The sequence below is a fragment of the Zingiber officinale genome, chromosome 10A (genome assembly GCF_018446385.1).
Source record: "Zingiber officinale cultivar Zhangliang chromosome 10A, Zo_v1.1, whole genome shotgun sequence".
NCBI lineage: Eukaryota > Viridiplantae > Streptophyta > Magnoliopsida > Zingiberales > Zingiberaceae > Zingiber > Zingiber officinale.
In genome coordinates, this window is record NC_056004.1 from 20,262,261 (window position 1) to 20,290,030 (window position 27,770).

Sequence of the window (27,770 nt, forward strand, 5' to 3'; positions counted from 1 at the left end):
GAAGAGGGATTTGATTTGTGAACCATGAAAAACTTTTCTATTCATTCGTGATCATTTTTCCGACGATAAATAAAGATCAAGATCTACTATGAAAGATCATTATGAGTTTTATAGATTTTATATTTCCGTATATTTTTCGTGCTTTAGAACCTACCGTCTACTTATATTTTGTTGTTTTAATTTGATGACAACTGCCAATATCCACCTTTTCAGGTATAATGAATAACTAATGAAACCCTTTTTGTAAAATTCAAATAGATCATCAACAAATTATAGCGCAGAAGATTTTGTTACTGACAAAACTTTATTTGCGCAGTTGCTTCGAGGAGTGAAGTATCTCCACTCGGCAAATGTAATTCACAGGGACTTGAAGCCTAGCAACCTTCTCGACAGAGTTGATCCGGGATTTAAAATTAACTGGGATTAACAATCGATTATAATTGTCACTATAAATTAAATAAAAAAGTATGTAAATATTATTTTTCTAAACATATGCAAAAAAAAAAAATAGAAGTATTTAATATTTAATACATTCAAAAGCATAGAAAAAATATCTTGAAAGTTGTACTCTTTTGTTTTTTTTAGAATCAACAATATTAAAATCAAATTCATTAATTAATTTCTCGTTATCAATTTTTTTAACTAGCTCCCGTTCCATAGAATCTGCTAAAAATTTTCTTTCTTATTATGAAAAACTATTTTAATTTTAATAATTTTTATAGTAAAAAATGCTTGTTCTTTTATTACTTTAGAGTTTCTAAAGAGTTAAAATAAAATAAATTAATTTTCCAATTAAATAAATTTATTATATTCAATATATAAGTATGATTGAAAGTACTTGATTTTTCTCCTAACTGCATGGATTCTAGGAACGAAATAAGAATCCAAATCGAGAAAACACAAGATATGATCTAATTTCATCAAAAACATGACGTAATATATAAGCATAAACAAAAAAAAAATGACAAGAAACCTAATTGAAAAGTCATTCTCCTTGTTTCTTTTGCGTCGTTTGGAAAATCCTGAGGAGGAAGAAGAAGAAGAAGTGGAAGCAAACAGGGAAGATCTTCTAAGGGGCTTAGGGGTGATGACGTTGAAAAGTTTCTTGTCAATAGGGAATAAGAAACTAGGTCAAGATATAATCCCCTAAACCCTTAAGGGCCTTCCCTTATATATGCAATCAATCCGTTATTATCCCATAGATGATAACAGATCAAGATAAAAAATTCAACACATTCAACCCACATTCGATAATCCAAAATCCAATAAGCTTAAGTTAGATCACTTTAATGGATTCATTGTACCGATATGCACAACTTACAATTAAGCCACTTGTCATGCCCTAAGGGTATACTTGTCCTCCAAAGTGGACGGTACCCCCTAGTGACAATATATGAAATAATTGATATCAAATCAATTCAAGCCAACATAAAACACCAATATAATATAATAGCACCAAGTCACAAATGACAATATGTGTATGTATGCATGTACATATGCACATACTCAAAAATCCGATACAGAAAGAAATTGCAACCATAACAACAGGAACAATAAAATAAAGTAACTCAACATAAATCGAACTCGAGTGGGGACTGATAGCCAGGACCTCTAAGCAACACACATCCTCTATCTGTTAACCTGAAAGTCAAAGGAAAAGTAAAGGGTAGTGAGTACAACAACTTAATGGGTAGAAGAAGATAGCGTATGAATAATATACTAACAGGAGATCAAAGGATATAGTTTCAGGTAAAATACTTACTAACTAATGTAACGTAGGTATCCCAACATAATCACCAGCTAACCAAAAGTATAATCAATAACATAATACTTCACTAACCTGCTCAACCAAGTATAACCAACAAATCGAGAGTACATATAGTACATCCAAACCTGCACGAACAAATACATGATTAACATATAGCAAACACATAACAAATACTGGCTGTAGGAGAAACGCTCTACCACGGATGGTCCCATGGGTAGTTAGGATAAATAATTAGTCATAGTTTGTGAGAGAATGCTCTACCATGAATGATCCCGTGGTGGACATGATGGGGTAGCTATCTGGCTCCCCTATCACTGACTGCGGGAGAACGCTCTACCACGGATGGTCCTGTGGGTAGTCAGGGTATATAACTAATCACTATCTGTGAGAGAACACTCTACTACGGATGGTCCCGTGGGTAGACAGAGTATGTACCAATGGTTACTAACGACTCTCTCAACCATGAATGGGAGAGAGGATAAACTAATGGTCGCTGACGACTCTCTCAACTACGACTGAGAGACAATGGTCGACATGATATATTAACCAAGAGTCTAGTAGGATACTCAAAATACTATCCTGTGGTATTGTCTTACTAATGTATATGCATGAGCCTATATAGCAAGTAAGGGTCTACTTGGATACTCGGTACCCTATACCACGATATAATTCTACTAATATATATGTAGAAAATGGATAATTAGGTCCTCAAGTTACTAGTCACCTAGTATTAATATTTAACTAATTCCATGCTCTCATCATTGTTAGAGTGTATACTAAAAGTCTAAATTTTTGTATAAATATTTAAGAATCACATTGGTCAAATGTCTTCATTTATATGCTAAGTGTAGTTGTTCAATTAATTTATATTGTAGATAACATGGTGTGTGGTGTCACACATAGAAGATCATATTATCAATTCTTTATAAATTATAAATAGTTGCTCACGCCTAAGATGTATAGGAACAAACCATTGGAATAGTCATAGTGTAATTAGGTATTAGTTTATCTTGACTGATAAATTACACTAGTACACTATGAGTGTATTGAGCAGGACCATTTGAGGTAGTTTATTTTTATACTGACTATATAAAAGAACAATACCTCTGTTATTATGGAAGTGCATGCTCTTAATCATGATATAATAACAAGCACGTATATTTAATATTTATTTCTTTGATTTATCAAAGGGTGTGATTTAGCTCGTTAAATCAATAGGCCAAATAAGTTGGGAAATGATATTATTTATATGGTGTGTTGTTGATTATATAATGAAACTGTGTCCTAGTAATCTAGATTGATGATGTCCCCTTGAGGAGCTCATAAGGATTGTCATGTAAACCCTGCAGGTAGACTTAGTCCGGCATGATAATGAAGTTGAGTGGTACTACTCTTGGAGCTAGATATTAATTAAGTGAGTTGTCAGTAACTCATTTAATTAGTGGAAATTCTATATCTTAAACACAGGGAGATTAATGCACTCATGATAAGAAGGAGCCCATATAGTAATATGGGATTGGTGCGGTAGTTCAATAAATATAGCACTAATTAGCTCGAGATTCAAGGCTGGGCATCTGATTTGAGTTCATCTCGGTACAAAGCTGATCGTGCGATAAGTCTACTACTCATCTCCAAGCAAGCTACTGCTCTATCCAAGAAGTACCGACAGAGCTTCATTCTACATCTAGTGTCAATTTTGGAAAGAAGGATTTTAGTGAATTGCTCAACGGTGCAATCAAGGATCGCGGGTCTTAGAGTAGGAGTCGACCTAGGCTCCAAACCAAGTAACTGAATCATGTTTTTTATTTTTTGCTGCACTACTTTGGTTTAAACGATTAAAAATAAAAGAGTTTTTAAAAAGTGATATTCACCCCTCTTTTATCACACTTTCTCGATCCTTCAATTGGTATCAGAGTCCGGTAGCTCTGAAATTACTTAACCATTTTTCGAGCAATTTTAAAATATTTTTTTCTTTAAAAGTATTTTCTCTTAATTCTTAAGTAATATCTTTTTTAATTCTTTATCTCGCACTACTAATCCCAAGATGAAAGTCTTGGAAATTTGTTTTCTATTTCTTTTCTTGCAAGAATGTCGACATCCTGTCAAGAAGGGAGAAGCATCTATGAACCTCCACAGTATGATCAAGTTTATTTCAATTCTTGGAGGTGAATGATGGAATCTTTCGTAGGAGGTAAGAGTTTTGACAACTGGGCCGCATTGAGATAACCTTCTCGAAACTCACAAGCAAACACAAAGGTAATAGATATATTAGTTAGTGTTTTGGCTAACAAAGTTTTGTGTCAATTAGAAGATTACAAGAATGCATTCGAGTTATGGACCAATTGATCGAGCTTCATGAGACTCTATCAAGGCTAGAAGATCAAGGTGAAAGTGAGCTTGAATCTGAGTCCGAATCCGGATAGCTATCCTCAGAGTCAGACCTAGAAGAACAAGAACAAATCAACTTCACCGCACTAGTGGTTGAGGAGGAGGCTGATGGATCCAAACTCGAGTCAGAACTGTAGGACCGTTAGATTCGATAGAGGGGGGGGGGTGAATATCGATTCGAAAATACAGAGTATAAACGCAGCGGAAAAAGTAAAAATAGACATAATGGTTTTACTTCGTTCAGAGCCTGTGACGACTCCTACTCGAAGGCCCGTACTCCTTGAGTACTTTCGTTGGGCAATTCACTAGCAATTCGGATAATTACAATTTAAGTACAAAAAGATGCTAATGAAAACTGAAAACAAATACCGACAAAAGGGAAAAGAACGGAGCGTAGTGTCGGAGCTTTGTTGGCGTCGCACTGAACGTTGAGCAGCAAGACCAGCAGTAGAAGAGTTCTCAGCTTGATTGATTCTGAAGCTCTTGTCTGGGGCTTCTTTTATATGCTGTTCCGGGCGCCTGGATCCCTTCCGGGCGCCTGGAATGTGACGTAGCTGCACAAACCATGATGCTCCACGTGGTGAAGACTCGGCTGGATAGAATTAGCCTTTCGGGCGCCCGGACCTCCGGGCGCCCGGATCCCCTCCGGGCGCCCAGACCACCTTGTTCCAGAAAACTCCCTTTTCCTGCAAAACAAAGTTAGTCCGAGGCAAATGTATATCCTGTAAAACAGATTATCAGCACAGTTAAGTTTCAACAGATAATTAAAAAGAGTATAACTTAGATTCCGTCTTTTCGAGACCGGAATCTAGTCACGATCTCGACTTAGATATCCGAAATGGATCTAAGCCGGATCGACGCCTAATGTTCCCTTCCCGGGAACGCGTCCTCACAGTCACTCCCTTCCAGTGACTTACCTTGTTTACCTGCCAGACGTCCGGTCAGCCCGTCGACCCGTCTGGACTTCTCGCCAAGCGTCCGGTCAGCCCGTCGACCCGCTTGGACTTCTCGCCAGCTATCCGGTCAGCCCGTCGACCTAGCTGGACTTCTCGCCAAGCGTCCGGTCAGCCCGTCGACCCGCTTGGACTTCTCGCCAGCTATCCGGTCAGCCCGTCGACCTAGCTGGACTTCGTGCCAGACATCCGGTCAGCCCGTCGACCTGTCTGGACTTTTCCTGCACACTTGATCAAAGTGTCAGACAACAACACAACTAACTTAACCTATTTTTCATTCATCAAAACCTGGGTTAGACCGTTAGTGCTACCCGCACCAACAATCTCCCCCTTTTTGATGGAATGACAACCTGGTTAAGTTAGTGAAAACATATGCAAGAAACAACATGCATTTATGTGGTTTTAAAGTTTGTTAGTTTGTATTTTCAAATTGGTTTAGCTAACTTAACCACCTAACCCTCCTCCCCCTTTGGCATTCATCAAAAAATGAACAAAGGTAAACAATCATAGTGAAGAGTTACTGTAATAGGTAATCAAAATTTGAAAGATATCTAGGTTTGGTTCAAAATTTGAAAGATAAAAGTGCAATTTTTAACACCAAGTTAAAAAATAGTCAAGTTGACTTGGGGGAGACAAGTAGTTTTGAAAAGTATAAATTTAAAGTTAATCAAGTTTAACTCTCAAGTGTGTGGGCATTTTTTTTTTTTTTAAATAGGTTCTTCAGATTTTTATCTACTTTTCAAAAAGGTAAGTTTTTCAACTTTGATTTTTCAAACCAAAAAAAAATTAAGTAATTTTTCAAGAAAAATTTTTTTTGTCAAAAATTAATTTTTAAGGCTAATTTGATAAGAACTAAATTTTGAAATAGTTAACTTCTCAAATCAGGTTTGAAAATCCGGTGGGATTAAACTTTCACATTTTTCAAATACTTAGTTAAATTTAACTTTTTGTAAATCAATGTTCAAACATATGTTAGGTTTTAAAAAGCATTTTTCAAACACACAAAATTTGAGTTAATTCTCCCCCTGAACTTGATACTTAACTCTAACCAGCTGTCTAAACAATTAGATACTAACTAACTATCAGAGGATAGTAGCTTTCACTTGGTTAGTCAGATTAAGTTAATTATAACCAGTCAGTTTTTGACTTGACTGATGAACTTTAATCTGATTAATATCTGAATTGTATTTAACGTCCAGACTTATGCTGATGCACTGGAATAAGCATCTTAAGTCTAGACAGCTGGCCTATGCATCTCACCCCTTTCTATGTTTATCAAACACAAGCAAGGTAAACCTAAGGTGTTGGTGAGATGCTCAAGAACTAGACCTATGGGTACATGCTTTCTAGGGATTCAAAACTAGTCTAAGGCTAAAACTATTTTTGAAAGTCTAAAAATAGAAAGTTTGAAAACAAACAAGTTTAGCCTATAAGTTGGTAAAATCATTTTTGAAAGTATTTTTGAAAGCTCCTAGTCTATTAAGCACATCCCTAATTTTCGTCGTAAGTTGCTAAATTCACTTTCTAGGGAGAGGTTTTGTAAAAATGTCAGCTAAATTTGATTTGGGCTCAATATATTTGAGTTCAATATCGCCTTTAGTAACATGATCCCTGATGAAGTGGTGTCTAATTTCAATATGTTTGGTTCTTGAATGGTGCACAGGATTCTTGGTTAAGTTAATTGAACTTATATTGTCAATTAATACTTTTACATTCGTGATATTTAAGTTGAAATCTTTTAGAGTATGCATCATCCATAATATTTGTGCAACACATTCGCCTATAGCGATGTATTCTGACTCAGTTGTAGACAGAGCAACACAATGTTGCTTTCTACTAAACCAGCTAACAAGTGATGCACCTAATAATTGGCATCCACCACTTGTGATTTTGCGGTCTAATTTGCATCCAGCATAATCTGAGTCAGAATATCCTATTAGTTCAAAATTATTTATCCTAGGATACCAGATTCCTACATTTGTTGTTCCTTTAAGATATCTAAAAATTCTTTTAACCTGTGTCAAATGGGATTCCTTAGCACAAGTTTGGTATCTAGCACACATACTAACTGCAAATAAAATATCGGGTCTGCTTGCAGTGCTACCTATTGCACTTCTATAATATTTTAAATCAATTGGTTTTCCATTTGGGTCACTATCTAAGATTGTGTTTACAGCCATCGGTGTTTTTATTTCTTTTGTATTTTCCATTCCGAATTTTTTAAGTAATTCTTTGGTGTATTTATGTTGAGAAATATAGTTTCCTTCATTTGTTTGTTTGATTTGTAATCCTAAGAAATAGGTTAGTTTTCCCACTAAACTCATTTCAAATTCTTTTTCCATTAGATTAATAAATTCTTCTAAAAATTCTGAATTTGTTGAGCCAAATATTATGTCATCCACGTAAATTTGTGCAATAAAGATGTTTGTATTTAATGATTTAACAAACAAGGTTGGGTCAATTTGACCTTGTTTGAATCCTTTAGATGTTAGGTAAGATTTTAGCCTCTCATACCACGCCCTGGGTGCTTGTTTAAGTCCATATAGGGCTTTCTTTAATTTAAAAACATAATCAGGGTGTTCTAAGCTTTCAAAACCAGGAGGCTGACCTACATAAACTTCTTCTTTGATTAGTCCATTAAGAAAGGCAGACTTAACATCCATTTGGTATAGTTTAAATCCCTTATGGGCTGCATAACTTAGTAACATTCTAATGGATTCTAATCTGGCTACTGGGGCATATGTTTCGTCATAGTCAAGTCCTTCAACTTGACTAAATCCTTTGGCAACCAGCCTAGCCTTATTTCTAGTAATTTCCCCAGTTTCACTTAGTTTGTTTCTGAATACCCATTTTGTTTCTATTATTTTCTTATTCTTAGGTGGTGGGACTAGGTCCCAGACCTCATTACGCTCAAATTGGGCTAGTTCTTCTTGCATAGCTATAATCCAATCTGGGTCTAGTAGGGATTCATCCACAGTTTTAGGTTCTATTTTTGAAATTAATGAAATTTGACTTAGGTTTCTAAAAGATGATCTGGTTTGAACTCTTAAGTCTGGGTCACCAATTATTTGATCAGTTGGATGATTTGGGTTTACCCTTATTATTTTAGGAGGTTGATTCTCTTGATGTTGTTCCTCTTCTTCATGACTTAGAGTTTGGTTGATTTCTGGAACAAACTCCGGTGGTTGTGTAGGTTCTATGTCTTGTTTAGTTTCTTTAAATTTTACATTAGTAGTTTCTTCAATTTTTAAGGTAACCTTATTATAAATTCTGTAGCCTCTACTATTTAGGGAATATCCTACAAAAATTCTATTTTCAATTTTAGAGGTGAATTTTCCTAAGTGTTCTCTTATATTTAAGATAAAAACTGGGCACCCAAATACCTTAAAGTATTTTATGTTTGGTTGTTTATTATAAAATATTTTGAAGAAAGTTTTGTTATGAGTTTTATTTATTGTTGTTCTGTTCTGTACATAGCAGGCTGTACTAACGGCTTCTGCCCAAAAGTATTTAGGTAGGTTATACTCATTTAACATTGTTCTAGAAGCTTCAAGTAAGGTTCTATTTTTTCTTTCTACAATTCCATTTTGTTGGGGGGTTTTAGGGCATGAGAACTCATGATGGTAACCGTTTTCTAGACAAAAACTGTTAAAGTTGTGATTTTTAAATTCTCCCCCATTGTCACTCCTAATTCTTTTAATTTTAATATCTTTTTCATTTTCAATTTGTTTGCAAAAATTTGTAAGAATTTCAAAAGTTTCATCTTTATGTTTTAAGAGTTTTACCCAAGTAAACCTGGAGTAATCGTCTATAATTACTAAACAATATAAGTTTCCATTAATGGATTTGACTCCATGGGAGTCAAAAAGATCTAAATGTAGAAGTTCTAAGATTGAGTTAGTTTGTGGTTGATTTGTTTGTTTGTGGGTTGATTTAGTTTGTTTTCCTTGTTGACAAGCATTACATATAGTTGAATCTAAGTTAGGTAACTTCGGTAAGCCTTTTACAAGTCCATTTAGTTTACTTATATTTCTAAAGTTGGTGTGAGACATTCTCCTATGCCATAACCAAGTTTCTTCTTTTTGTGTTAAATAGCACTTAATGGAAGAAATGGTTAAGTTGATGACATAGATGTTGTCTTTTCTAAAGCCTTTTAGGCTTATGGTAGGATTATCTAGATGTTTGATTGAGCATTCTGTAGATAGAAACTTGACCTTATACCACACAATTGACTTATACTTAGAAGATTATATTTAAAGTTTTCAACAAGTAAGACATTTGTAATTATAAAGTCTAATTTTAATTCAATATTACCTATACCAATTACCTTGAGTTTGCCGTTGTTTCCAAAGGCAACGGTTCCTAGGCTTTTGTAAGTGAGTTGAGTGAACTTGGTGTGATCTCCAGTCATATGTTTGGAGCAACCACTGTCCAAAATCCACTTGGTTTCCTACAGTAAGTAGGATTTTGAAGTTAGTCTTTTGAGCATGCATTAATTTAAGTTTAAAATTAAGATTTTGAAATTAATTTTTAAGTTTAAAATTAAAATTTTGAAATTAATTTTTTTTTTTTTAAGTTAGAATTAAAATTTTCAAATTAATTTTTAAGTTAAAATTAAAAATTTGAAATTAATTTTCAAGTTTAAAATTAAAATTTTGAAATTAATTTTTTAAGTTTAAAATTTTGAAATTAATATTAAAAATTTGAAATTAATTTTTAAGTTTAAAATTAAAAATTTGAAATTAATTTTTTTTTTTAAGTTAAAATTAAAATTTTCAAATTAATTTTTAAGTTAAAATTAAAAATTTAAAATTAATTTTCAAGTTTAAAATTAAAATTTTGAAATTAATTTTTTAAGAAAAATTTTGAAATTAAAATTTAAGTCTTATTCATCTCACCCGATCTATATTATCAATCAGGGAATCTTATGATTTTGTGAGATGAAATTGGTTTGATTACAGACTTTTGGTTTAACTTGTGTTAGATTCAGACTTAGTTTTGGTTTCCACAAATAGGCATTCTTCGGATAAACTTCTAAGCTTGGTGAGTCACAAGGACATCATTAGAAGTAACCAACCTTTCGAGGTTTTCCGAATAGTCCTATCCACGGAACTTAGTACTAAATCTTGGTCTAACTGGTTAGGATTCGTTTAAGGGTAGCTTTGGTCAGTTCCACTTGGCCAAATGCACCAGATCGAAGCCATATCTTTCTAGACATGCGATGCCCAAGCTTCCTTAACGTACTATCATCCAAAAATTTCACCAGTACCATGATTCAAGTTAAACTTGGTCTCTTTTTAACTAATCCTAATTACCCTGCCGGGTTAGTTAGTTTTGGGTTACCCTGTCGGGTAGGTTAGTTTTGGAGGTGCCAGCTATTCTGGAGCCTCCCCCTGAATTATTGGCCATTAATTTAGATTTTGGTTTTAGGCTTGTGTCGATTCTTTTTATAGTTATAGTTAACTTGGTGATAATTTTGTTGTTTTTTAAACTGTTTAGATTTTGAATTTGATTTAGGTTTGTATTTTGGATTTTGGTTTGGTTTATTTAATTTTATATAATGTATTTTTTCTTTAGGTATATAATATTGATTAAGTCCTACTTGCGTGGTCAAACACGCTTTCGGAACCCAAGCTAGATTGGTTGACTTGTATTGGGTTATTAATGATTTGAAGGTTTTATTTGAATTGGACTTATATCCTAGTCCGGTTTTATTATAACATGCTTTTTGATTATTTAGGATTAAGTCTAAATTTTTTAATCTTGTTGTGAATTTTTCTAACATCTCTTTTAAATTGTTTATTTCATTTTTTAATGATAAATTCTCTTCCTCAAGTGTTAGATCTTGAGTTGGATTCGAATTCTTTAATTGTTCCTTGAGGTTTTGATTTTCCTCAAGAAGTGATTTGTTTTCATTTTCTAATTTGATTAATTTACTATTTAAACAGGAAATAATTCTAAAAAAATTTTTGTTTAAATTAAAGTATACCTCATTCGGGCCTTCGGAAACGAGTACGGACTCGTGGCTTGTTTCGGGTTCAGACCCGTCTTCATCTTCCGACTCGTTATCTGTTTCGTCGCGGGCCATCGGTGCGAGGTGGCTCCGATGTTTCCGCTCTTCTTCCTCCGATTCGTCCAGGAGTCGTCCCACGTTGCTTTGAGTGCCTTCTTTTTGTTGGCTTTGTTTTGTCGAACTTTAGTTTTGGACATTCGTTCTTGTAATGACCCTTTTGTTGCAGTAGTAGCAAGTCACGTTCTTTTGTTCCGAGGGAGAGCTGATCTTTTGAAGATCTTTTGAAGCTCCTTTTTCTCCTGGTGAACATTTTCTTACCAAGTTCACCAGTGTTCTTCGTCTTCGGAGTCTTCTTCAAGTTCAGCTTGCCTTTCTTTTCTTTGGAGGAACCTGCAAATAGTGCTATACCTTTCTCGGCTCCAGCATTAGTTTGTTCGTGTAATTCTAATTCACAAAACAGCTCGTCTAATTTTAAGTTAGAAAGATTCTTAGAAATTTTGTAGGCATCCACTATTGATGCCCACAAACTATTACGTGGAAAAGCGTTTAAAGCGTACCTTATTAAGTCTCTGTTCTCCATTTGGTGGCCTATTGCATGAAGCCCGTCGAGGATGTCCTTGATCCTCGCGTGTAGTTGATTTGCTGTTTCTCCTTCCTGCATTTTTATATTAAAAATTTTATTTAGAAGCAGGTCTCGTTTTGTTACCTTAGCGTCGCTCGTTCCCTCGTGCAGTTCGATCAGCTTGTCCCATAGCTCTTTAGCGTTTTTGTGTGGACCGACTCTGTTCAGTTCTTCTCTTGTCAATCCGCACTGTAGAGTGTTGATCGCTTTATTTTCTGTTGACGCTTTTTTCTTGAGATCTGCTGTCCAGTCTTCAGGATCCACTAGATTCCCGGCGTTGTCCACTGGAATTTTGTAGGGTCTCGTGATGCTCATCCACTGGTCGAAGTCTGTTTTGAGGTAGACCTCCATGCGCTTCTTCCAGTAAGGGAAGTCGTCCCCGTTGAAGAGTGGAGGTCGCACTGTGCTGAATCCTTCTTGTTGGGACATTCTGTGCACAGGTAAATAACCAAAAAAAATCCGAAAACTTGGTCTTGGATTAGTAGTGCGGGAAGAGAAAAATAGAAAAGAATCTAGATTCGTGTTGCACTAATTTAAATTAATTAGTGAAATATTAAGTTAACGAAACACAAGTTTTAAAATTAATTAAAAAAAAACAAAAAAAAACAATTCACCCCCTGTTTGATTGGTGGTTGCACCAAATCAGAGCGGTACCTGCTCTGATACCACTTGTAGGACCGTTAGATTCGATAGAGGGGGGGTGAATATCGATTCGAAAATACAGAGTATAAACGCAGCAGAAAAAGTAAAAATAGACACAATGGTTTTACTTCGTTCGGAGCCTGTGACGACTCCTACTCGAAGGCCCGTACTCCTTGAGTACTTTCGTTGGGCAATTCACTAGCAATTCGGATAATTACAATTTAAGTACAAAAAGATGCTAATGAAAACTGAAAACAAATACCGACAAAAGGGAAAAGAACGGAGCGTAGTGTCGGAGCTTTGTTGGCGTCGCACTGAACGTTGAGCAGCAAGACCAGCAGTAGAAGAGTTCTCAGCTTGATTGATTCTGAAGCTCCTGTCTGGGGCTTCTTTTATATGCTGTTCCGGGCGCCTGGAATGTGACGTAGCTGCACAAACCATGATGCTCCATGTGGCGAAGACTCGGCTGGATAGAATTAGCCTTCCGGGCGCCCGGATCCCTTCCGGGCGCCTGGACCTCCAGGCGCCCGGATCCCCTCCGGGCGCCCGGACCACCTTGTTCCAGAAAACTCCCTTTTCCTGCAAAACAAAGTTAGTCTGAGGCAAATGTATATCCTGTAAAACAGATTGTCAGCACAGTTAAGTTTCAACAGATAATTAAAAAGAGTATGACTTAGATTCCGTCTTTTCGAGACCGGAATCTAGTCACGATCTCGACTTAGATATCCGAAATGGATCTAAGCCGGATCGACGCCTAATGTTCCCTTCCCGGGAACGCGTCCTCACAGTCACTCCCTTCCAGTGACCTTCTCGCCAGCCGTCCGGTCAGCCCGTCTACCTAGCTGGACTTCTCGCCAAGCGTCCGGTCAGCCCGTCGACCCGCTTGGACTTCTCGCCAGCTATCCGGTCAGCCCGTCGACCTAGCTGGACTTCTCGCCAAGCGTCCGGTCAGCTCGTCGACCCGCTTGGACTTCTCGCCAGCTATCCGGTCAGCCCGTCGACCTAGCTGGACTTCGTGCCAGACATCCGGTCAGCCCGTCGACCTGTCTGGACTTTTCCTGCACACTTGATCAAAGTGTCAGACAACAACACAACCAACTTAACATATTTGTCATTCATCAAAACCTGGGTTAGACCGTTAGTGCTACCCGCACCAACAAGAACAAGTGTCCAAACCCGAATCTGAGACGACAATGGTCAAGGGGGAGAATCCTAACGAGGATTCAGAAGGTAAAATTGTCAATTCTAAATTTAAGGTTCACATAACATGTTTTAAGTGTAGTGAAAAAGGACACTACAAAAATAAATATCCAAAGAACTGATCCACACAACCAGAGGCAAAGGAGGAATCAATGCCTAGAGTTCAGAAAAGGAAGAATCATATCGAATGCTGTGATATATCAAGTTGACTAAGTGTGCAGGCTGTTTGCTCAACCGGGAAAGACCTAGTTGGAGGCTTGGCAGGAGAAGTCTTAGAAGATTGTGGAACCCAGGTCGAAAGACCAAGTGGATCGAGAGGACCCGACACTTGGCAGTGAGATCAAGAGCTCTGGAGGACCAAAGATCGAGAGAAAGTCCTGGCGAGCCGATCAAGGCTAAGTGAAAAGTCCAAACAAACCTAGAGGATCAATATTTGACAGGTAGGTTGAGGTAAACAACTGGAGGAGTGACAATGAGGTCATGTTCCTGAAGGAAACAACCTAAGGTTGTTGATCCAACTAAAGAAACTGGGAAGGTTTCCAAGTTGAGATCAAGACAGTTGAACTATCTATTATTATTACTCATGCATTTTATATATTACTATGCTAATCTTTGTTTTGTAGGAATATACTGTCTAACTCTATTTTACAGGTTAGGCCTGATCGGTCGACCGAATAGGAGGATCAATTGACGGAACTAGGCTAACTCAAAATAGACACTAGTTCAGACCAAACCAGAGCGAAATCTGATCAAAGCTTGATCAGTCGACCAAACTAAAGGATCGGTTGATCAAACCCTGACGATCTGGCACAGATCAATTCGGTCAGGAACAGAAAGGAAACCAAGCTAATCAGTCGACTGAACCAGGAGATCAGTCGATCAAATGATACCTCATCAATGTAGCATTAAGTGTGAATCTCGGCAAACAAGGAAATTCTCTATTCGATCGACCGAAAATGTGATCGGTCGACCGAACACTTTAATGTCATTAAGTGCCAAAGATCGAATCAGCATTGGAGCTCAGCAAAGATGGAAGGGAGTTGGTTTAGTCGATTGAACTTAGGGGTCGGTCGATCGAATGCTGACGACTCTTATAAAAGTGAGCTCGAGGTCCGAGGCTGGGTAACGAAATCTGTTTGGTCCGAAGTTCATCTCTGTGCTAGCTGCTGTTGTTCATGCTACTCTTCTACGCCTTCATCAAGCAAGCTGCTGTACCATCCAAGAAGTACCGATCGAGTTGCATCTTTTATATAAGTAATCAGTATATTTATTTAGCTTGTTTTGTACTTAATCTAAAGTAATATAGTAGGCTGTTACTATCTTACTCACTTCATTGTATGATCTGCTTCTCTTTAAGGTTTTTGGAGAAAAGATCTTTAGTGTATCGTCCATCGATGCGATCAAGGATCGCGGGTCTTGTAGTAGGAGTCGACCTAGACTTCAAACCAAGTAATCGAACCTGTTCTTTATTTTCTGCTACACGACTTTGATTTAAATGAGTAAAAGAAAAGTTTTTAAAAGCGCAATATTCACCCCCTCCCCCCCTCTATCGTACTCTTTCGATCCTACAGATACTAGTTTACAAGAATGGATCATTGGGTGGCTGTCAAGACGATCCTTAAGTATTTAAAAAGAACTAAGGATATGTTCTTGGTATATGAAGATGGTGATATGATCATATGCGGGATATACAGATGCTAGTTTCCAGATGGACAAGGATGATTCCAAATCCTAGTTTGGATTCATATTCATATTAAATGGAGGCACAATTAGTTGGAAAATTTTCAAGCAAAATACTATTGTAGATTCTAACTGTGAGGAGAAATATATTACAACTTCGGAAGTAGCAAAGGAAGCGGGTTGGATCAAGAAGTTTGTTATCGAACTTGGTGTGGTTCCATCCACTGTTGAAGCATTACCTGTTTACTATGACAACACTGGAGCCATCGCGCAAGCAATTGAACCTACATCTCATAAGTGATCAAAACACGTGCTTCGCCTCTATCATTTGATCAGGGAGATCATTAGTAGGAAATAAATACAATTCGAGAAAATTCCTACTGAAAGGAACCTAGTGGATCCTTTGACAAAGGCTCTACCACAAAGAAAGTTTGAGATTCAAGTCCATGCTTACGGTTTAGGACACTGTGGTGATTAGCATTTGGCTAAGTGGGAGTGTTAGATTTTAAGGGATGTCCTAAGGTAACCACCTTATGATTTTTACTATTTATTTGATAAATATAGATTCACTATTTGAGTGCATATTATATATTTGATAGTCTTAAACTCATTTACTGAATGCCCGCAATACAATTCATAGTATGAGAGAATTTGTGATTGGATCACAACTTGTGATTATCTTTACATGTGCAATTATGAACATATTGGAATTTTCTTAGTCATCAAATTGATGCATTCGGACATCATCAATTCTATAAGACTAGCACGGATAATACTTCTTGGTTTGGTCAAGCAGTTGTTTCACATTGGTTTGAGACATTGGGATGTCGAGAATTAAACGTGGATGCTAGTTATGATAACTAGTTTATTGGAGTAACTTGCTGAAAGACTTCATATGGTTCTCTATGTATATGGATATGTTTGTGAAGTTCTTACTGTAGCTTGAGTGCAAGTTTTCCTTTGACTTGAGGTATATAAGTTATCTTTGTCATGGAGACTTATACTTTGACATCTTAATTAAGCATCTCATTGAGCTGTGGATTCAGGATGATTAGGTATAAGTTAAAGTGTTCGAAGGTGTTTGGACAGCTCATAGAGGATTCACCACTCCTTGCAAGGAGACATATACCCTATGGCCACTCATTAGGATTATTACTCAAAGTCTTTGGCTAAAGTATCACATGTTAAGAGTATGAGACTCTTGTACACATGTATGAGTAATTTAAATCCACAAAATAAGAAATTATTACTTAGGCTAGGTGTGACGTAGTCAGTCTAGTGGGACAAACAAATAGACCATGTCTTGAACCAAGTGGGTATAAGACGAGTGAAAGGAACGAGGCATGACTCATTGTAGCTGCTGAAGGGTTCAGAATTAGTTCTGTTGATGCCCTTCTCGTTACAGGTCATCCGTAAGGTATACCTAAAATAATTATTATTGATTTTTATTTTATTTTATGGTCTTGTCTAGTATGATTATATCTTGCACGCGTGTGATGTGTATGTTGTAATAAATTAGATTTATTTATGCTAAGTCTTCCGCTGTGCATGTTTTGATACATGTTTTTAGCACACATCACATCGGACATATCCCAACACGGTCTAGGCGCTCAGACAAGGCTATAAAAAGAGGGTTTGACTAACACCTTGATAACACAACTCTCTACGGCTCTTGTGCTTGTGTGCTACTCCGAAAAGCTATCTACGATGCTGAAATGCTACTCTAACACCTACGCCGAAAGTTTTACTCTTCTTGTTGGTATACTTGTTTTTATTTTACTTACACTATGAATCTTATATCTCTTTGTAATCTTTGAGTTATTAGTAGATTGCCCATTGAAAGCACTCAATGAGTGCAGATCTTAGACTAGCAGCATAGATTATGAACCAAGTAAAAACAACGTGCCTTAGCATTGTCTCTATCTTCTTTAATTCTGCTATGTTTTCTTGATCATTTTATGAAAGAAATGAAAAAATTTCTCTTGCTATTCACCCCCCCTCCTTTAGTGCATTTTTCAATCCTACAGATTGGCCATCGGATATGTCCCAAATGGGTGTGGGCCTTGGAGTAGTAATTGTCAGGCTATGAACCAAGTAACCGATTGTATGCTGGTTCCTTTGTCTTTTAATCATTTTTTTCTTCCACTACGTGTTGATTTTCGACAAGCATGCCCACCCCCCTCTCATGTTCATCGATTCTATAATTAATATTAGAGCAAGGTCGCTCTAAATTGGTGCAACTACCATTTAAGCAGAATTTTTCAGCCTTTTCATTTTTAGCTTTTTGCATTAAGTCAAAATTAGTGCAATCACCTTTTCTAACAAATCTTTCATTTTTTTATAATTGCTCAAAGTTGGTGTAACACTACTCGAGCTATTTTTTGTTTTTCTTATCTTAATACTGCACTACTTACCCCAATACCTAGTCTTAGAAATTTCTTGTGATATTTTTTTTGCAATAACCATATGACCCAAAATGAAGGATACAACACCATTCGTCCTCCACTTTTCAACGGAGATGACTTTCCTTATTGGAAGAGGAAAATGGAGGTGTACTTGAAGACTGATATCGATAAGTGGTTCAACATTTGACAAGGGTACATGGCTACAATAGAAGATGTAATCGGCATGTCACTTGACCTAGAAAAGTGGAATTTAAAAGAAGAAGAAGGTCCAAGTCGACTAGAAGACGTAAACATACTATAATGCGGGTTGACTGATCCTGTCTGAAATGGGGGAAGATGGAACGTTGGACACATGGTGTTGAGGTGACTCTGGTGTTGACTGCATGAAGATTTTGAACAGAAAACCACGTTTCAAAGGGGAGGAAAAAAAGGGAAGAAGAGAGTTAAAAATCGGGTCAGGGAGGGGTCCCTGGTGTTGACCATATTACATGTCACGCGACACCCCAAATTAATAAAAATTAGGAACTCGACTGAAATAAATAAAAGCGTTGTAATATGGAGTCCCAAGTCGTATTTTTCCAAGGTTAACTAACAAATGTGTGGAAATTCTAGAAGTGATTCCAATCAAAATCTAATTTCAACTAAGTCAAGAATAACATCAAAATAAGATAACTCTCATCTAAACATGATTAAACTCCACCTCATCAAGTAAACAACAATTAAATTCGGATTCCTTAGTATCATCCAATCTAATGAGCCACTTAGTACACCTTCCATTCAAATTTACAGTAACAAGCATTCAAGCATTCAACACTCACATTCACAATACCAATTTAATCTCTAGTTGAACTTTCATTACACTAGCATGATCACAGTTGCAACGATCTAATGACGAGCTCAAGGAATTTTAATTTAGGAATGGATTAAATGCAACAAGAATATGAACATTCAAACCTAAATCAGATTGTAAAAAATTCAAAAACTGAACAAAACTCGGATTACAGAAGTTCAACAAATTCATAATAACAAGTAAGAAAGTCAGAAACTGAATTGCAGAAGTAAACTCAACACAAACTTAAGTATGAAATGCTAAACAAGATTAAAATACAATCTACACTATCAGATCATCAGATCTGAGCAAATTTAAGAACAAATCAAAGACAAAGATATAGAAGAACAAAAACCCTAAACATTCCATATCCCAAATCCTGCACTCAATTTCTCCAATCTGTTGTAAAATAGAAATGCCATCGGAACCTCCCATCAAGCATTCAACAACAAATCTCAAACCTCCAACTATTACCAGGGAATGATCACAGCTCTTGGAAACCTCCCTCAAAACTCACATCCAACTGGTAACCTCACCATCCGAAGAACAGAGCAAGGATTCTGTGAATTTGTAAACTGGATCGAATGGCCAAGTCGACACAGCCTTGCTGCGGAATGAAGATCGAAAAGGGATCAGTAGCTCCCAGAAACCTCCCTTGAAGCTCTGGTGGAAGGCGAATAACACCGATCTGGAACCTCCCTCGATCGGGTATGCGACGATGAAGCAAAATCCAAATCACGATCTAGAAACCTCCCTCGATCACTCTCTGATCACCAGAAGATGAACACCGGTAGCTCGGAATCGCAGTCGGTGAAGAAGAAACCGGATCTGGAATCGGGAATGGGAGTTGCGTGTCGCTGTGAAGAAGACAATGCTACAGTGAAGAAATCATGAACGCTCAAGCCCAGGGACACTGTAGTTCCTCACGCGGCTTTTAAACCTCCTCAAATTTGATCGGACGGTCTAGATTATTTCTGGGCTTGATCAACGGCTAGATCGTCTTGGATTTGGATCAAAGTCTTTAGATCTTCATCCACGGTCCAGATCTACTCCTCATTAGGTTGGATGAGCCGGATCTTCAATGGATGGTGTAGATCTGCTCCACTCTTGAATGAATGGCTACGGTTGTTCTGGAGCTTGATCGTCATGTTCAGCCCTAGATTTAAACCCAGTGTGGTCTGATCTGATTGGGTCCATGACCCTTTTGATGCCTACAAAATAATAAACAAATATTAGCATCAAATACCATGAAAATAGGCTAATTTGCAATTAGGTCCAAGATCACATGCAATTTATGAAATGTAGAGTAATCATGAGTTTAAGCTATGAATAGACCAATAAAAACATGCATTATGAGTCAAAATAATATAGCAAAATCATGGTTATCAAATCCCCCACACTTAGTCTTGGACGTCCCGTTTAAGTAAAGAAACCCTAAAAATCATCTCCACATAAATTTCCTAGCAATACCTAGAAGATAGTAAAAGGTAATTAACTAAGGTCATCTTAAAGATCACAAACAATCATGAATACAATTCAAACAATAATCAATAGGTATGGTAGTTTCAATCCAAATAAAAAATTAAACAAGTTGCAATCTCACAAGGTATTTACCTATTCTAGCCCTCACACTCAAAAATGTACAAGTGGAGCTCACTCAATGCAACTCACAACATTTCACTACCATAAACTTACTTATTTTCTAATTCTCCACCACCATAAAACATAGCATACATGAATCAAAAGGATTTTATCATCAAGAATTGAAATGGAGTAAAAAAAAAAACAAGTGAAAGTGAATGAAATAGGCAAAAGAAAAGAATTCAATGAAAAATTGAAAAGATAAGAGTATTGGAGGAATATACTTGATGAGTTAACCATTTTGATGTGAAAAGAGATGAATACCATTTGATTTTATCAATTCAAAAGACCAAGCTAACCTCCCCTTCAATTTGATGGCTATCCAAAAATTTTGATACTCTATCTCCACACTTGATACTCTTTTGTTTTGCTACTATTTTTCCATTCTTCTTCACTATTTTTCACTTCAATTCCACACTTGGAAACTAAAATGATCTCACATCAACTTATGAAGAAAACTCCCTCCCCCACACTTAAAACATTGACCGTCTCGGGCAATGAAACAAATCATAGAATCACAGAAAATAATCAAAGATGCAAGGTTCTGCTATAATCTGTAAATAGATTCTGATTTCTGAAATCTGCCACTACAGATTCCAGCATCAAGCATTGTAAGTCAAAGAAGATCAAAATTTCAGCTCCATGAAGTACCAATTCAAACTCCATGAAGATCAAAATTTTACCCCACATATGTGTGGGAGGTGTTTCGCTAGCAATAAGCAGAATAGAACCGGCTATTCTGTTAACAACAGAAATTCAGCTCAAAATCAACAGCAGTATAAAGAAAAAAAATAGAATTAAACTTTCCAGATAAATCTCAGAAATTTGACTCCAAGGCTGTAAATTTTTGATTCTCTACTTCTTGTAGTGTAGTGTACTTTGCACACATCAGATGGTTTCAGTGTTTCTAAGTTCAGCAGCCCTGGTGTGCCATAATTGAATTAAAAACTGAAGTGCAGCACAAGATTCAGAACTGAAAAATAGAACTGAGGAACACTAGTAAACTCTAACAGCAACCTCAAAGTCTTACACCCAAAAGACTTGCTCCTGACCAGCAATTAGGTTGAAAATATCCACTTCGTTAACTAACAATTCTAATCAGCAACAGAATTAACAATTGGCACATGAAATCTATCCACTCTAGCAACTTGATTTAGCTTCAATTCCAAATTTCAGAATTAATACTGGTTCCCTCATTCATGTCCTTAAGTTTCGACATTGAAAATTTGATTTAAATTCAGGTTAATGTAGATTTCTGACTTTTGATTTCCTGATTTAAGAAAGTTCAGATTCAGCCATTCAGGTTCGAAGAAAACTGCAGAAACACATGGCTATCAAAGTCCATAGTTGAAGTATAGGAACATCTTCTTAACGTGTTGCTATCAAAGACATCAATAACATTTAGTTTTAGCTCTTATATTCTAATTCCAACAAATTAATTCAGTTACAGCTTTTTAGATTTCAGGATTAGAGTTAATTCAAATTTAAATATGTGAACACATGGCCAGAAAGAAATACCATTTGTTAGAAAATAAGCATGAGCTTAACTTAATCTTTTCGTTGATCACGAAACTGCATCAGGGGCTTGACACACAATCTATAACAACTGATACATCACAAATCTGCAACCATTTCAGCAATTCTGTACAATAATTCTGGAACTAATTTAAATTCTGTATGTTCTATAAAATTCCAGCCAAAACAGCACTATTCCGTTTCAGTTCTGAAATTCTTTCACTGCACAATTTCCAGCACATATTACTGCAATCTTCAATTTCTTGCAGATTCATAATCTTCATCTACAAATATCTGTAGAATTTGGAATTGGCCAGTTGCACATCTCCTATATATTATCTCACTGCTGTAGCTTACAACTTTCTTCATTTTTAAACTTGTTACCTGATGACTAACAATTTAATTCCCTTGGAACCATGAGATCCATTTCCTTGTTTTCATCAGCCTTTAAAATATGAGATGCTGTGAAAAATTCTAGCAACCACTCTGAAATCAGCAGCACCTACAAAACAAGATTTTATACTTCCTTTTTACACTATTCCGGACCTCTCTGAATACTTGATTCCCCCATTAACCGAATCAATGAAGAATAAGCATTCCTGATTTTCAATTTCTGAAATCCAAAATTCACTTGCTGATTTCTGCATTGCAGTCCCAGTAGATTCTTCAATGCATTCCCCTACCTTATAAATTCCAGATTTCACAACAACATCCCCTTGTTAGTTAACTGATCAAAATGAATCTGGCACTAACATGGATTCAATGATGACATCTATACTTCCATGATATCCTAAACTTCATATATATCTCAAGTGATTCGGCAAATCAGTTCTAGCAAAACAACATTCTCTGGTGTTGCTGAGCATTTCCTGGATTGCAGTCTTCATCAAACGAATTCAGCAGGCACTGAATAAATTAATTCAGATTCAAATTAAAAGCACTACTATACCTCAGAAATCCAAAATTAAATGAATATAAACACCGTAGGCTTCATCACAGCCACAATTTAGTTTCAGACTTGATGGTATCAGAATTCACAACAGCAGTAGCAATTCAGAACTAAATTCATGAAAATCTGGATACCCACATTTGCATTTACTCCAGTATAGTGTCATCCATATAAGAAAGACCTTTACAAAATTTTCCTTACTGCAAAACCTCTGGTCAAAGGTTTAATGATCACTTAAACTTTAATAGGTTCACAACAACATCTAGTCCGAATCCCTGCATCAATTGCATTTATGCATCTAGTAGCAACCCTCTGAAATTTATTGGCAACATCCCAGCAGTAAAGTCTTAGCATCAGAACACCAGGTACAATGCTTCAGATTCCAATCATATAAATGTAGGTATTAAGTTCAACTATTGAGGTCATAAAATACAGCCATCTCCACCACAGATACAAATTAAAATTAAAGAAAATAGAATCCTTCAATTATATCCCAACACTATTCTTTGTGCAATTCTTTGTAATCCTAGCATATATTTGATTGTGTACCAATGATAAACACTGAGCTTTTTCCTGATTAAAAACTTACACAAAGAATTTGGCATGCAATGAGCTAAAGTTGATTCTTTAATTCCAAAGACTGCCCTGCAATTAATTTCTGCAATTAGCTTAAGGTCTCTTTCACAACTTGTTGCAACCTGAATTATTCCCTCCACATGGCATTAGAGGATCAACTTCTCCTCTAAAAAGTAATTGTTCAAACAGATCATGTCAATCCAGAAATTCAGCTAAAAATAATCAAGAAAACACTGCCCAATTCAACCAATTATGATTCAGATTCTAAGTCTCAGACTTTAATCTCAGCTACTATAACCTTCTATAGCCCAACTTCCAATTCTACTCTGCCTTCCAAGCTTCACAGTTGTAATGTTCAGAAACAATAGGAAGCTGAGTTCATATTGCTGTTACTTATGCTATTGCTTACTTTTTGGCACGAACAAGGTGAAACTACTGCAAATTCTCAGAAACAGCAATATCAGAAACTACAACCTGCTATGGGCAAATTCAGCAACATCTGAGTAAATTGTAATGACCCAATTTTTCTCATTAGGAGTTCTAAAAGTTCTTAAAAATATTTAGAAATATTTTAGAAATATTCTAGAGATTTTTAAAGTATTTTTATACAATTTTTGGAGGTCGTTTGGTATTTTTACTAAACGAAGGAAGTTTTGACAAAAAAATGTCCATGCTAAGGTTCGAACCAGCGACCCTTGACCCGGTCAAAACGCAACTAACCAACTGTTCTGCAAGTATTTCGTGAACAAATATGGAACAATATATATATATATATATATAAAAGTTATGATAGATGCCGAAGAGTATTAAAAAAAGGGATAAGTGAGGATCGAGATTTGTTCTCTCCCGAAACCCTTCTCTCCTCCTCTCGTGACGGCGATTCCTTCTCGGGTGAAAACGAAGCTAGGGCTTCGTCTCTGACGGCCGGTGAGCGCTTCTCTCTGTGGGTTCTTCACAGATTCGAGGTCTCCTCGTCGAAGAGAGCTCGTGGGCACGAGGAAGGGTTGAAAGCTCAAGTTCTCCGAACCCTAGAGGCTTTCTCCTCCCGTTGTAAGTCGAGGGATTCCGGTAAGTCGCTTACTCACCTGCGGTAAGAGTGGTTCCGGATTTGTTTGAAGTTTCCTTGTGTCTTTTGATTTTTGAAGCATGTTGTGAACTTGCTTGTGTGTTTACTGCCGTGTACTTCAAAGAGGGGAACTAATGGTATGAATTAGGCAGGTTTGTTCTTTTTGATATAGGGCAACTGATCTGGAACAGGGGAAGAGCTGTAGTTTCGGGTTTTAGGTTGTAGAGGATCTTGGTTGCTTATAAAAGTTTAAGCTGTGAATTTGCGTTAACGGAATCCTTAGATTTTAGAATCTGGTGCATCATTGTTTTCTTACAGCATTAGGATAGCTTGAAGTTTAAAGGGCAGCAAGTGCTCCATTGTTTTCCTTGGTTCGGATTTCTTCCTATGGTTTCCGGATCATGCTTTACATTTCCTTAGTTTAGCTTGATCTCAGATTAGTGCCAAATCCAGATTAGTTTTAGATCAGCGTTAATTCTTAGCATGAACAGCTTTAATTCAAGTGTGCAGTCCAGATTTCTTTTATATCTCCATAAGCAAGAATCGGCCACAAATTGCATACTAGTTTTAGATCTTTTGCAGATTTAATATGAGCAGTTTTCCTGTTGTAGTAGTGCAGATTTATCAAGAGCAGCTCAGTTTTTGGTTCTTTTCTTTTAGCATATGCAGTATTAGTTTTTAGGCAGTACTGGAAACTTCGGGATAGTTTTGGATATGATGAGATTATTTCAAGCTGTAATGGTTTCTTGTTTTTCGGTTTGAATTGCAGTGATCTCTTCATCGTGTAGTTTAGTCAACCTTTATATTTAGCATACAAGTTTAGATCTTTTATACCATTAATCGGGACGAACAACCCTATGTTTTAGCATTTTCTGTTTAGACCTTTTTGTGCTATTTAGAGGGCACGAACAGCCTTTAATCTAGGTACATGGTATTAGTTTTCTTTACTATTCAACAAACATGATCAACCCTGTTTATTAGCATTGCAGTCTTAGTTTCTTCGCTACTTTAACAAGCATGAACAACTACTCTCTAAGTGTATGCAGTTTTTTTTAAGAATGCAGATCTTTCTTTCTTTGATTTATTTCTGCTGTAGCATGCCTAAAGATTTCAGATTTGTTTTCCTTGGTTTTAAATCTGTTGTAGCATGTTGGAATGGGCTAGTAATTTTACTTGAATAGGTATAAGAAAGATAAAGAAAAGAAAGAAAAAAAGGTCAAGACCTTAAGTAGATTCCCAAAGTCAAGACTTTAGGAATTTTAGCACACAAGGTGCTTGTTAAAATGTCAAGACATTTTAACAAGAAGTATTAAAAGATAACAAGTATTTTACTTTTATCAGTGGCACTGTACTGGACTCTCAGTTGTCCTTGGGTTGGGCTCTCATAGTTGTCCCTAGGTTTAGATAACCTAGTATGCAAGACTCTCAGTTGTTCTTAGGCTGGACTCCCATAGTCGTCCCTAGGTTTAGATAACCTAGTAAACCCTACTAGATTCGGGACCAGCTATCTCGGGTCTAGTTAGGGATGTGCGCATAGCAAGTACAGTTGCCGGGCCCAAGAAGAAAGTTGATTATTATTTTGAAGTATTATAAAGTATAAGTTTTTGAACAAACAAAATAAGTTTCACTTAAGTATAAAAGTATAAAAGAATAAGTTTAGAACAAATGAATTAAGTTTCACTTTGTTTTAAAATCAGCAAGTTTAGTTTCCTTTTATGTTAGCATGTTATTTAGATTAGCTTACTGTTCTTTGCTATTAGAAGAGCATGAGTAGCTTTACATGTTTAGCACTTCAGTATGTTTGTTTATTTACTAGTAGATGAGCATGAGTAGTTTTCCTTTTGAGCATTCAGTTTTAGTTTTCAGTATATTCACATGCATATCGAGTTTTTGTGAGTTAGATAGTGCTTACTAAGCATTTTGCTTATAGTTTGCATTTCCTCTTACTGCAGATAAAGGAAGACGAGGAGGAGGTGCGGATGGTGTATGATGCCAGGACTATGGAAGCCCTGGGACTTAGTTAAGAATTTGGTTAGATTAATTTTTTATTTAGGATGATAAGAAAATTTGGAAGTAAGAAGTTGTAATTCATTATTAAGTTTCCGCATTTTAGTATTTGGGATGGTATATGTTATTTTGATGTTATTAGGACATAGTAGATGAATTGTAATCTTGTGTGATGATTTCTGGTATAGTTTTTTTTTGTTTTGGATTATTTACTGCTTGCTTGATAGATGTTCCATCCGCCTGTGGCTGAGGTATATTGTGTTTGTATATCAGTTTAAGGTCACCGGTACAGGGGAGACTCTGTCGAAATTTTTCGGTAGGATTTTCATGTGGTTTTTAATCATACCGATTAAGTAGAGTTAGTAGTTAAGTAACGGTCACTCTTAGAGAGTAGTAGTAGTAAGAAGGGTGGTCGTTACATAAATGCTGGGTTTTTTTTTATCTCAGTATCAGAATCTAATATCCAAAGTTAATTCAGCTTTCATCATCAGGAATTAGGTTTAGCAAAGGATAACATTCGTTAATAGGCTGATAAGAGCTTAATTTGGATTTGTATCTTCTGAGACAATTCAGTTAGCAACAGATAACAATTCTGGATCTGCAAAGCACAGCTAGCTGCAAATCTGGATTCTTATATAGAGTTTTGACTTTATATCAACTTTGCTTCTCAAGATCCCTGTCAATGCATACTCGGAAGCTTTACAGGTTTCAGCAATTCTAATTGGGTACAATCCGCTTCCCAAATTGGCACAAAAGGGCTCAATTCATTTATGCAGAATTCTGCCTTTCCTGGATTACTGTTTCTCTGTTAATTTCTATTTTTTTTACTCAACAAAGATCTCCTTTTGTTTTCATTTATTTCATTCTAAAGCTCCTTTACTTGATTTCATTTCTGCAGAATTCACAAAACTGCAGCCATTCAGAAATCTACAGCTTACTGCAGATACCAGCTGACATTTTCAGAAATCTAGAATCCAAATCTTAAGTTTTAGAATTGTAATTTCAAGGTAGCTTCAGTTACAACTATACTGAATTTAGCTTTGACAAGGATAGTATTTAATACTATGTTAATAGGATTTAAACATGAAGTTGTTGCTATCATAATGGACATATGGACTTAGACAGTTATCACTGAGTTCTGAAAATTGAAACTTCAATATTAAGCAGTAGCAGAAATCATCTTCATATCTTCAGAATTAATGCCTCAATCTGACTGCTTCATGAATGGAATTGTATTTCACTTACACGACTCCACAACATTGAATTAATGCCTTCTCCGTTTCCAATTCTAGAACTAAATTCTGGTACACAAGCTCATAGTTTAACTTACTTAAATATCCAGCTATCATTAGCTTACTGAAATGCTTAAGTATCATTCATCAGCAGAACATGAACAGGGAATTTAAACTGAATCTGAAACTCTGCTAATTTGTGCTAAACTGATACTGAGATTAAGAATCAGATGTCCAATTCTGTTACTGATACTGAGTTTAAGATTCAATGCTGTTGTTGGATT

At 36.3% G+C, this 27,770-nt stretch overlaps 1 long non-coding RNA gene across 1 annotated transcript; it reads left to right on the forward strand.

The window, feature by feature from the left end:
* Positions 1–23,982: 23,982 nt before the first annotated feature.
* LOC122026176 lies at positions 23,983–27,417 on the forward strand. Its single transcript, XR_006124045.1, has 3 exons — positions 23,983–24,249; positions 26,200–26,266; positions 27,153–27,417. It is a non-coding gene; the product is annotated as an uncharacterized LOC122026176 (long non-coding RNA).
* The last annotated feature ends 353 nt before the right edge of the window (positions 27,418–27,770 follow it).